General features: G+C 30.8%; 1 protein-coding gene across 5 annotated transcripts in view; it reads left to right on the top strand.

Moving 5' to 3' along the window:
* Positions 1 to 10,203, top strand: part of LOC122270034 (uncharacterized) — a 44,036-nt gene that overhangs the window by 19,365 nt on the left and 14,468 nt on the right. The window contains exon 1 of one of the 5 annotated variants that reach the window (XR_006225563.2): positions 4,101 to 4,185. The exons of 3 other annotated variants lie outside the window; for them this stretch is intronic. The gene's annotated coding sequence lies outside the window, so the exon portion shown is untranslated. Of the gene's footprint in view, positions 1 to 4,100; positions 4,186 to 8,832; positions 8,993 to 10,203 lie in introns of those variants that run through there. One more of the 5 variants, XR_006225561.2, reaches the window with a different exon arrangement.

The raw sequence follows: 10,203 nt of genomic DNA, 5'->3' as shown, positions 1-10,203 counted from the left end.
AAATATTTAAAGAAACAGTATATATATATATATATATATATATATATATTCATTAATTAAATGTAGTTTTGTGTGGGTGAAAAAATTTAAATTTTTTAATAAAAAGTAACTAAAAAAAATGTCTCTGTTGACCTAAGTAGTAATTGACTTTAAAAATTTCTTTTTCAGATTACTTGTTTAATGATAAATTTAAATTTTAAATTTTAGTTTTTGAGGTGTAAGTGGATTGACTATGATTCGATGCAAATGAATCCCTGAAGACCTTCTATAAAACTTTTCTATTCTCTTTTGAATTTGTAAAAATTTCGGATTTTGAAAAGTAATTCTTCGGAGCAAATTTTCTCTCCTAGTGAAGTAGAAAAAGAAGATTATTGTCACTGTTATCGCTCTGTTATTTACAAATAAAATTAAGAAACTTTTTTTTAAAAAAGAAAAATAATAATAATTTATTTTTAAAAAGCATGCAGTTGGAATTCCCCTTGTTGACATAATGCAGAAACAGGAGCAACTTTCTGTAGCTGACTACCGGCTTAAAAAAAAACTATTAAACTATACAGACCTAAATTTAGTTGTCTAAACAAGCTAAAAATATATATATATTTCTTTTATCAAAAAAAATTAATTATAAAAATTTTTGAAAAAAAGATTAAAAACATTTTTTATTCTTAAAAAATATATATTTTGGAAATTTGTCTGTTTAAAAGGCAAGTAAATAAACTTTCCGAATCATTATGCTACATATGAATATAATATATGGTATTATTTTGGCTATACAGTTTTTTTTTCTAAAGGAGATATGCATTTTTTTATGATTTAACCCAATGTAATTAGCACTTTTAAAATGCAAATTATATTGAGTTACGGAGAAAATAAAATTTTATTGATGAAAATTAATTTTGGAAAATAAGACTAGTAATCAATACACATCAAGAAAATTCCCTAACTTTTGTAGCCTTTAATGACTGAACTATTGCAAGGTAGTTAAAAATATCGAATCACTTTTTGTACAGATATTAAATAAAAATTATAAATATATATGATGAATAGAAGTTAAGCTTGAATCACTTTACGAGGTTGCCCCATTCACGCAATAAAGAAGCTTTGAGTGAATTCAATATTCTGTACTGCTTAGCGTTAACTCTAAAATCTCCCAAACACAATAGTCCAAAGGATAGCCAACCTTCTTGCTTGATAAACTTGTATTGGTTTGGCTCGGTGCAGTATCTTGCTGAAATATCCAGTCTTTTTTTTTGGGATACAATCTGGCGGAATGGGGCAATAAATGTATAGCAAATATTTCCTCTTTGTAATATTCAGCGTTGACTTTTATCCCTTTATCGGAAATTTTTCCTTTATTTGACCCTGCAGCGAACATATCGTTCGATCATTTTCAAGTATATCATCGAAGGTTGCTGAATGAACAACATTATTATAGCTTCGTTCTGTGCAAAATATTTTCGCATTAGAAAAGACTATTCGGTAAACACTTTTGCTACTGCGCCAGTTCAGCAATTTTTCACACCTTTCTAACATTCTTTTTTAATTTTATGCTAGTGTCGAGCCTTGAACTTCTCTTTTCCGATAAGAGTGAAAACCTAGGTCTTCGTAGAACATGGATGGTAGACCGTGCAAAGCTAAGCACAGATGGCGCTAGGGGTCAAAACTCGCCCTAAGACTTCCGGGTTACTACTTCCGATTGCTTTTTGAGCCTCAAATTTCAACTCTATGGAAAAACCTCGCCATACAATATTATTATAGGAACCGTGTTTACAAAATAACGCATTATTTCTATTTAAATTTCAGAGAAACAAATAACAAATGAATTCGGAAGACTTCGCCAGCATGCTATGATGCAACCCAAAAAAAATATCAAACGGTGATATTTTACACAATTATAGCCAAATAATGGTCAAACATTCAAAACATGGCAAATCTTTACACTTTTTTTATGTTTTGATATTCATTTTCTTAAATTTGTTTTTGACTGACAACCAGTTAGAATTTGTAAATTACTGGAAAATCTTATGAATGGTAAAATAACGCTTAAATTTAATCACAAATTACAATAATGAAACTTCCTAGAATATTAAGCCTGTTCACACATCGTCTCGTAAGCATAACATAAGCGGAGGAATACACCGGAAGTTTTCGAAATTTCTTCTGGTTTTAAAAAGCTTTTTACTGATTACATTCATTTAGCCATCTATAACCTGCATAATTTTAGACTCAGGGCATCACATATTAACCAGCTACTCGCAGATCCTGACAAAGGCAGGGTCATACGGGGCAGTTGACCCGGGCCCCTTCATCAGAGGGGGTCCCCAAATCGAATGGAAAATTTATTTTACATTACCTTTCTTAATGAACTTTTTTTTAAACAAATTATCGGTATAGTGTAAAATCCGTCAGTTTTATGTCAGTTTCTTCATTAATCTATCATATGAACACAATCTATATTTCGTAAATCCGTGACTTTCTAGGGTGGAATTAAAGCTAAATTTTCGCTATTACGGTGGACAAATTTGGTGAATCAAAAGCCTTTTAGCTGAATTTCGCTCTAATGTCGACAAGGATATGAATTTTCCTCAGTTAGAGGACAAAGTTAACAATTAGAAAACCGGCATGATGGACGTAGAATTGTCAAAGAATCAATAAAATGGACAGAATGACATTTCGTCTGACACAGGAGGGGAGGGGGACTTTATAGCTATTTTAGGTTCTGATCAATTTTTTTGTTATTTATAAAGAGATGAAAAATTTAAATACCTTCATAAAGTTCGGTTCTTCATTAAAGTAGTGAAGCAATGGGGGGCCCCCAAAAATGTCTTTGCCCCGGATCCCTATTAGGCTAAGTCGGGCCCTGGCTAATCGAACACCTTCAACTAATTCTTTAAATCAGAGTCCGGAAACTCCGAAGCAACAAAAGATTATTTCCGATGTTTCTACTTCCATCGAGGCAGGGGCAAGTGTCCCTAAATGGAGTAATTTTGTACCTTCCCTCTGTGCATAATCGACGACTACCTGTATACCTAGGAGACAATGTAGTTTACGATAAATTTTTTTGTCACCTCCAATTTTAGTGGAGGAGAATTGTTATAACTTAACCTTAACTGTCATATAAGAAGTCGCAGTAGTAATATTATCAGTTATGTGTTCTTACGTTTTGTCTCGCAGTGGACTGATCGTTAAAACACGGTTTCCAGCAGATCACCGAAGTCAGGCATCACTGGCTGCGGTCAGTGTGCGGGTGGGTGATTACTTAGATCAGTCTGCGTAGGGACCGAGGGTGTGCGGTATTGGCCCTCGTTAAACTGTGCTACCGTGAAATGATCGACTTCGCGTGCAGGTCGTTGGGCTACCGAAGTGGGGGTGTCATCCTCTCTGCAGAGGATCAAAATTGTAATGGCATGTCTTCGGATCATCCTCAGGGATGTTTCCCAGACCGTCGCCAATAGCCCATTGTGCAGCTCTAGTGCGACGTAAATGAACTACAACTACAACTGTTCTTACGTTTTCTGTTGTCGCCTTTTCCTATCAAAATTAATTGTTGTGCTCTTCCGAATCTTAACATTCTTGCCTATTTTTATATGTTAACAAATCCGTTAAGATACAGCAGCTTTTGCAAACAACAACAAAAAATTATAGATAACATTCGATTTTGCAAATCGACAGAATCGGAAGGTCGAAACGTTCATGGTCGAATTGCTGATCAGTCAACAAACATATCAGGTTATCTATAATAAAAAAAATCATAACTTCCTTGTGATTTAAAAATAAAAATGATTCAAAGGGGATTATGTTTAGGCATTCTATTTTAAAATGTTACCCACATAGATTTTAAACTGCTTAAGAAAGCTAAATACTTTGCGACTGTAAGAATGAACAGGTACGCATCTTTAAATTGCATAAACCAGCTTAATCTAAGCAAAGCGAAAAAGATAACATAGTAAACAATGTAAAGAGAGAGAGAGAAACCCCGTAAATAATCGCTAATATTGGCGAATTTTGTCAGATAAGACGTTGACTAAGTCCTTTTTATCCTAAATATATGATAAACATTTTTCATCATTTATTTATTTATAGGTCTCTGATACTAAAAATATCAATTCGAAATAAAAAAAATCTTTAGTTAGAACTTATAACTTTATCTGTTTCTCAGATAGAAACTGCATTTCTGTTGAAGAGGTAAGCAATCGGATACTTCTTTTTTTTTCAATCGGTATTTTAAATGTCAAGGTTAGTTTTAAGCAAATTTTTCTTAAATTTAAATAAAATCCGGAAAATTTTCCTATAGTTTAAGTCCCAGATCAGCTTTATTATTTTTTTTATCTCCGGCATTGAGGATCCCGATTCATAGGGATTTTTGCGGTTATGCATGCTCAAGCATAGGGAATTTTGAACTCAACTTAGAAGACTAAGGATTTTCTCCATCACGGGTGGCTAATATATTTTGTATGACAAATTACGCTTACAAATTCCGACTTTAACGACATACAAAATAAATAAATTTAAAAACAATAGGTGAAAAAAAAATTATTTTTCTGATTATGGGATATTTTGTGCAAACAGCACTTATTTACATATAAGTCTGAGTAGATGGTAGAAGGTAGATCTAAAAAATAATCTAATAAATAAAGCAGGATTTATCCTAAATGAGATTTTACCAGCTAGGTTATGTATAAAATAAAACATTAAATTCTTAATTATAATAGAACAGTGAGTTGTTGAAAATTTGCGGATTGACAAAGCAATTTTTGCTTTTCAATCGGTATTACGATTAGTTTTTGCAGATTCTAACAAAATGAGGTATTTTAATTCTACGTCTTGTACGATATTTTGATATTGAACGATATCGAAATATTGTTATATCACAAAAATACAAAATATTGTTCATCTTGAATGATATTTTGATTTAAAATTCAATAAAATTAATGTAGATTTTACGGATTTAAAATTCCTGAAGATGACAAAATTATTCTTATTTTAATTAAGTCTTCGTGTGCCACTCTTCCGCAGTGCGGCGCTGTGGCATTTTTGCCTGCGCTGTGAATTGGTCATTCATATCCTAGATCAGAGATTGGAGCAGATTCCAGTTTGTGGAAGACCGTAAGAAGGAAACGAAACCGCATTCCTGTTACTTTGAGATGAAAGCCTTGAAAATATCTCACGGTTAGACAGACAAAAAGAAACTCCTGCTAATGATCCATATACCATTGGAAATGTTGTACGTTAGCACTGTGATCGGTGCCTTTTCATTCATAAGCTAGCACTCTGCCCCTCAGTGCAATAACACAGTTATTCCTGATTTAACTAAAAGCTTAAACTAATAATGTTTTTTGTTCTCTTTCTTGATACAATTGAATCGTATTGGCTGTTATAAACTAGGTCGTTGTTGAGTTCTATTTTATTTCCCATTTTTCTTAAAATACTAACAATATAAATGTATTCAATCTGATTGTGAAGGGCTTGAAATGTACGCTGGTATATTTTTATAAATATAAATAAACTTATTAAACATGCAGTTTGTGTACTGTAATTTAGTGTATACATACAAAAAGAAAGATTTGTTCTGCCCAGAGTAATTTAGAATATTATTATTTTTTCTTCATGTATCTTGATTTAAATTAATTCATTTTTCATTTGATAATTAATTGACAAATCAGGTCTTTGTTCCGTTAAATTCTTGAGAGTATTGAACTTTAATAGGAAAAAAATATGATTTTATTTTTTCAGTGACTAGTTTGCAAATATTTTAAAGATTTTAGTTAGAAACACTTAGTACTTCGGTAACAATATCATTTTAATAATAGTATTAAGCAGTATTAATAAATTTTGTGGTACTTAAAAAAAAGAAAAAAACCTGATTTAAGTAAAAAAGAATCAGATTTAAATTTTAAAAAAAATCGATTTTTAAAAAAAATAAATATGATTTGTGGTTAACATCCGATTTTTTTTTTAAATTATGATTTTCGGTCAGCTGTTTCACGGTCACGCTCAAGAGAGGCAGATTGTCAAGTCACAAAAGTTTTGGGGTCTTTCCTTCTGTAGGACAAATTCGGTTTTCGGCAATCGAGAGCAAATTCGGGCGGGGGTCAATAAGCCAGGTTTCATTGTAGCAAAACTTCTGCAAATGATAAAACTTTGTTTTAAGATTTGCATGGTTTTATAATTTGTCCGTGAATTGTTCATGGTTTTGAAAAATTATTTAAAGTGTATGCTTTCTCTCTGTACTTAAACATTGTAACGCCTCTGTTTTGGGCGTTAAGCTTTTCATTACATTTTACCTTGCTGCGCGAAAATTATAAGTTCCAGAAATTTAAAATTACTAAGATGTTCAGAAAAGTATGCAGGAATTACGATGAAATAAAAAAATTAACATTCTATATTTATTAACTGTTAAATTTGTTCGAAAGAAATACGATACGTGCCACGCTACAGGACTCAGGAGCGCTACTACAAAGTTAAATTTGTTGGAGAGAAATGCCATACATGCCACGCTACAGGACTCAGGAATGCTACTAGAAAGTTAAATTTGTTGGAAAGAAATACCATACGTGCTACTCTACAGGACTCAGAAATGCTATTAAATTTGTTGGAAAGAAATACCATACGTGCCATGCTACAGGACTCAGGAATGCTGCAACAAAGTTAAATTTGTTGGAGAGAAATACCATACATGCCACGCTACAGGACTCAGGAGTGCTACTAGAAGTTAAATTTGTTGGAAAAAAATACCATACGTGCTACTCTACAGGACTCAGGAATGCTACTACAGAGTTAAATTTGTTAGAAAGAAATAACATACGTGCTACTGTACAGGACTCAGGAATGCAACTACACAGATGACATATTGAAAGGGCCACATTTGTTTATGAATTTATCACAGAGTTTTTTCGAAATTAAAGTATGTTCGAAAGTTATTAAAATTTTAAGTAATTTATTGCAAATCTTTTTCACTTTTTTTTTTTTTGCTTTAAGTTACATTTCGTATTGCTGCTAAAATGGGCTTAGAAACTTGACATTACAAAGGTGTGTAGAAAAATGTACAAGAAACTCGATGGAATAAAAAAAAATTCAATTCGATTATTAGTTCGAGAATGATTAAATGTTAAACTTGTAGTTAAAAAGAAAAACATGATGATCGATCAATTGTCTGCTGAAATGCAAAAAATTTTAACGTGCTGATAATCAATTTCGCGTTATAATTTTAACATGAGTTTTTTAAGTAATTCCTATTTCCTCGAAAGTTATTGCAATATAAATGCTTCTTCGTGATTTTTTTTCAACTTTTTTGCTTTAAACATTGACTATTTATCCATTGTTGTAGAAAATTTATTTTTCTTTCGCATGATCTTTATTTTAACAAGCTCGCGCTCGAGTAAATATCAATCAAACTAAGGTGGAAACTAGATAAACATGCCTCATACAGCAATTATACGTTAATCAATTTTATGGCAAATATTTAATTTTTTTAGAAAAAACGTTTTGCAGATGCATGAATGAAATCCTCAACTAATAATCGTGAATTTGCGTTGATAATCAATGAAAAATCACGATAAATGGAATTAATATGAGCATATAGGATAAATGATTTTCTACATTTTTTGCGTTGCATATGCATATACTTGTTCGCGCCAACTGCAATCGCCAATGAAGAGATTTTAAACTCACAAGAAATTGAAAAATAAAATATGTAGACGTTCGCCCAGTTAGTCCCCTTCTGAGATTTTATTTTTATTTATTTATTTATCATTTACCTGAAGCAAAACTTAGCGATTATTTTGGAGTAGGGTACCGATATTGAAATCATCCCTTAAACGGTATGGTAAATAATAATACCAATTTTTATTGACATCCTGTTCCAAATTTAATAGTCTACAATTGCTTTTTAATGATAGAGAAAGGTGAATGAGAAATTAAAAATTCTTTGACGCCAACGCATTACCATGAAATTCTTCATATGGTTTTTATTAATTGTTAACAAAAACGCGCCATTGAACAGAACTCTATTCTTTAGCTTTGCTTCTACGCATATTAATTTATAATTTTTAAATATTAAATGATCGAATCTTTATAATTCTTTCACAAACTTTGATGTTCTTTATCAAATTAAATAGAAATACAAAAATAGGTTACCTCTCTACTCTATAAGTCAAAATAATCTTTCAAATTTTCTTTTAAAAAAGGAAAAAAAACTCACCAACAAAATGTTACACATTAATTTATTCCTCAAACTGGTTTTCTTAATTCAAACATCGTCTGCTTTTTACACATTTAAAAGAGAGAAATACGGTAACGAGGGTATATTTACGTATCCCCCCCTCCTTGTGTTTATTTATTCAATAAGAAGAATTATTAAAACAGCAGGGAACAAAATCTGTTCCATTTAGATTAAAACTAGTAGAGATTTTTGCCGCTCTACTAACACTTATTTTCAGACGATAATTCAACCAAAAAGTTAATGAGTAGATTTCTCGCTTTTAGTCTGATTGATTTCATTCAATATTTTTATGTTCTTATTTCTAGGAACAGAAGAAATTTACCCTAAAAAGAAAAACCTCATTCTCCTTTTTTAAAATTGTATATTTTTTAGAACTCTCTTTCTTTTTAGCATCTTATTCTGTTTCAATATGACCGTGGAATAAGTTGTTAACCTACTCGTAGCCGTCATATTTCAGGATTGAATGAAAGATAGCTATAATAGTTGACCATCATCCACTTTGACATGAGGATAAAAGATTTCGAAAACCAAAGGAATTAAAGAACAGCACCGCTCTTCCTTATTATCATTGTGAAATTGAAAAATCCAGTTTTAATCTATTAGTATGATTGCAAATGAGGATGACGGGTTCATGACGTCACAAATTCTTCTTTTTCATTGAACTCGGGATGATATTTTGATCAAATTGTATCACAATTCCATGTCATTAAATTATAGTTCGCCGTACCAATAGGCAATATTTAACGAGGAATACATATAGGCAGGTGCAAAGTGAGTTTTAATTTATACAACTAATCTCTGTTATTTCCTATAGTCAAATAATGATCAGATTTTCACGTTCTAAGAGTCAATCTTACTGGTTCGAGGGCATAACTTTAGAAATGTTAATTGTATTGCCAAAAAATATCAATATTTTTCTATTTATTGAGATATATTTTCAATTTAGCTAATTAAAATTTTTTTCACACGAATCAATATTTTCGTTTCCCAAATAAAATGCATTAATATCGCATTTAACAATTATCGTTACGTATAATATTCGCGTATTATTTCTTTTGATATGTTATATGGATAATAATCTTGTTATTATTGTATTCGATATGCATTGATAACGTTGATAGTTGCGATCGTGTCGAATTCGATAAATCTATACTTATAATCGGTAACCAGTGTCAATCAGAATCTGACTTTATTCTTATATCACATTTAACAATTATCTTTACGCATAATATTCGTGTATTATTTCTTTTGACATGTTATATGGATAATAATCGTTTTATTATTGTATTAGATATGCTTTAATATCATCGATAATTGCGATCGTGTTGAATTTGATAAATCTATACGTATAATCGGTAACCAATGTCAATCAGAATCTGACTTTATTTTTATATCACATTTAACAATTATCTTTACGCATAATATTCGCGTATTGTTTCATTTGATATGTTATAAGGATAATAATCGTGTTATAATTGTGTTAGATATGCTTTAATATCATCGATAATTGCGATCGTGTTGAATTTTATAAATCTATACGTATAATCGGTAACCAATGTCAATCAGAATCTGACTTTATTCTTGTATCACATTTATCAATTATCTTTACGCATAATATTCGCGTATTATTTCTTTTGATATGTTATATGGATAATAATCGTGTTATTATTGTATTAGATATGCTTTAATATCATCGATAATTGCGATCGTGTTGAATTTTATAAATCTATACGTATAATCGGTAACCAATGTCAATCAGAATCTTGACTTTATTCTTATATCACATTTATCAATTATCTTTACGCATAATATTCGCGTATTATTTCTTTTGATATGTTATATGGATAATAATCGTGTTATTATTGTATTAGATATGCTTTAATATCATCGATAATTGCGATCGTGTTGAATTTGATAAATCTATACGTATAATCGGTAACCAATGTCAATCAGAATCTGACTTTATTTTTATATCACATTTA

The sequence above is a fragment of the Parasteatoda tepidariorum genome, chromosome 6, assembly GCF_043381705.1.
Source record: "Parasteatoda tepidariorum isolate YZ-2023 chromosome 6, CAS_Ptep_4.0, whole genome shotgun sequence".
NCBI classification, from domain to species: Eukaryota; Metazoa; Arthropoda; class Arachnida; order Araneae; family Theridiidae; genus Parasteatoda; species Parasteatoda tepidariorum.
Note: the sequence above shows the minus strand (reverse complement) of the source record. Positions and strands in the feature narration are given on the sequence as shown.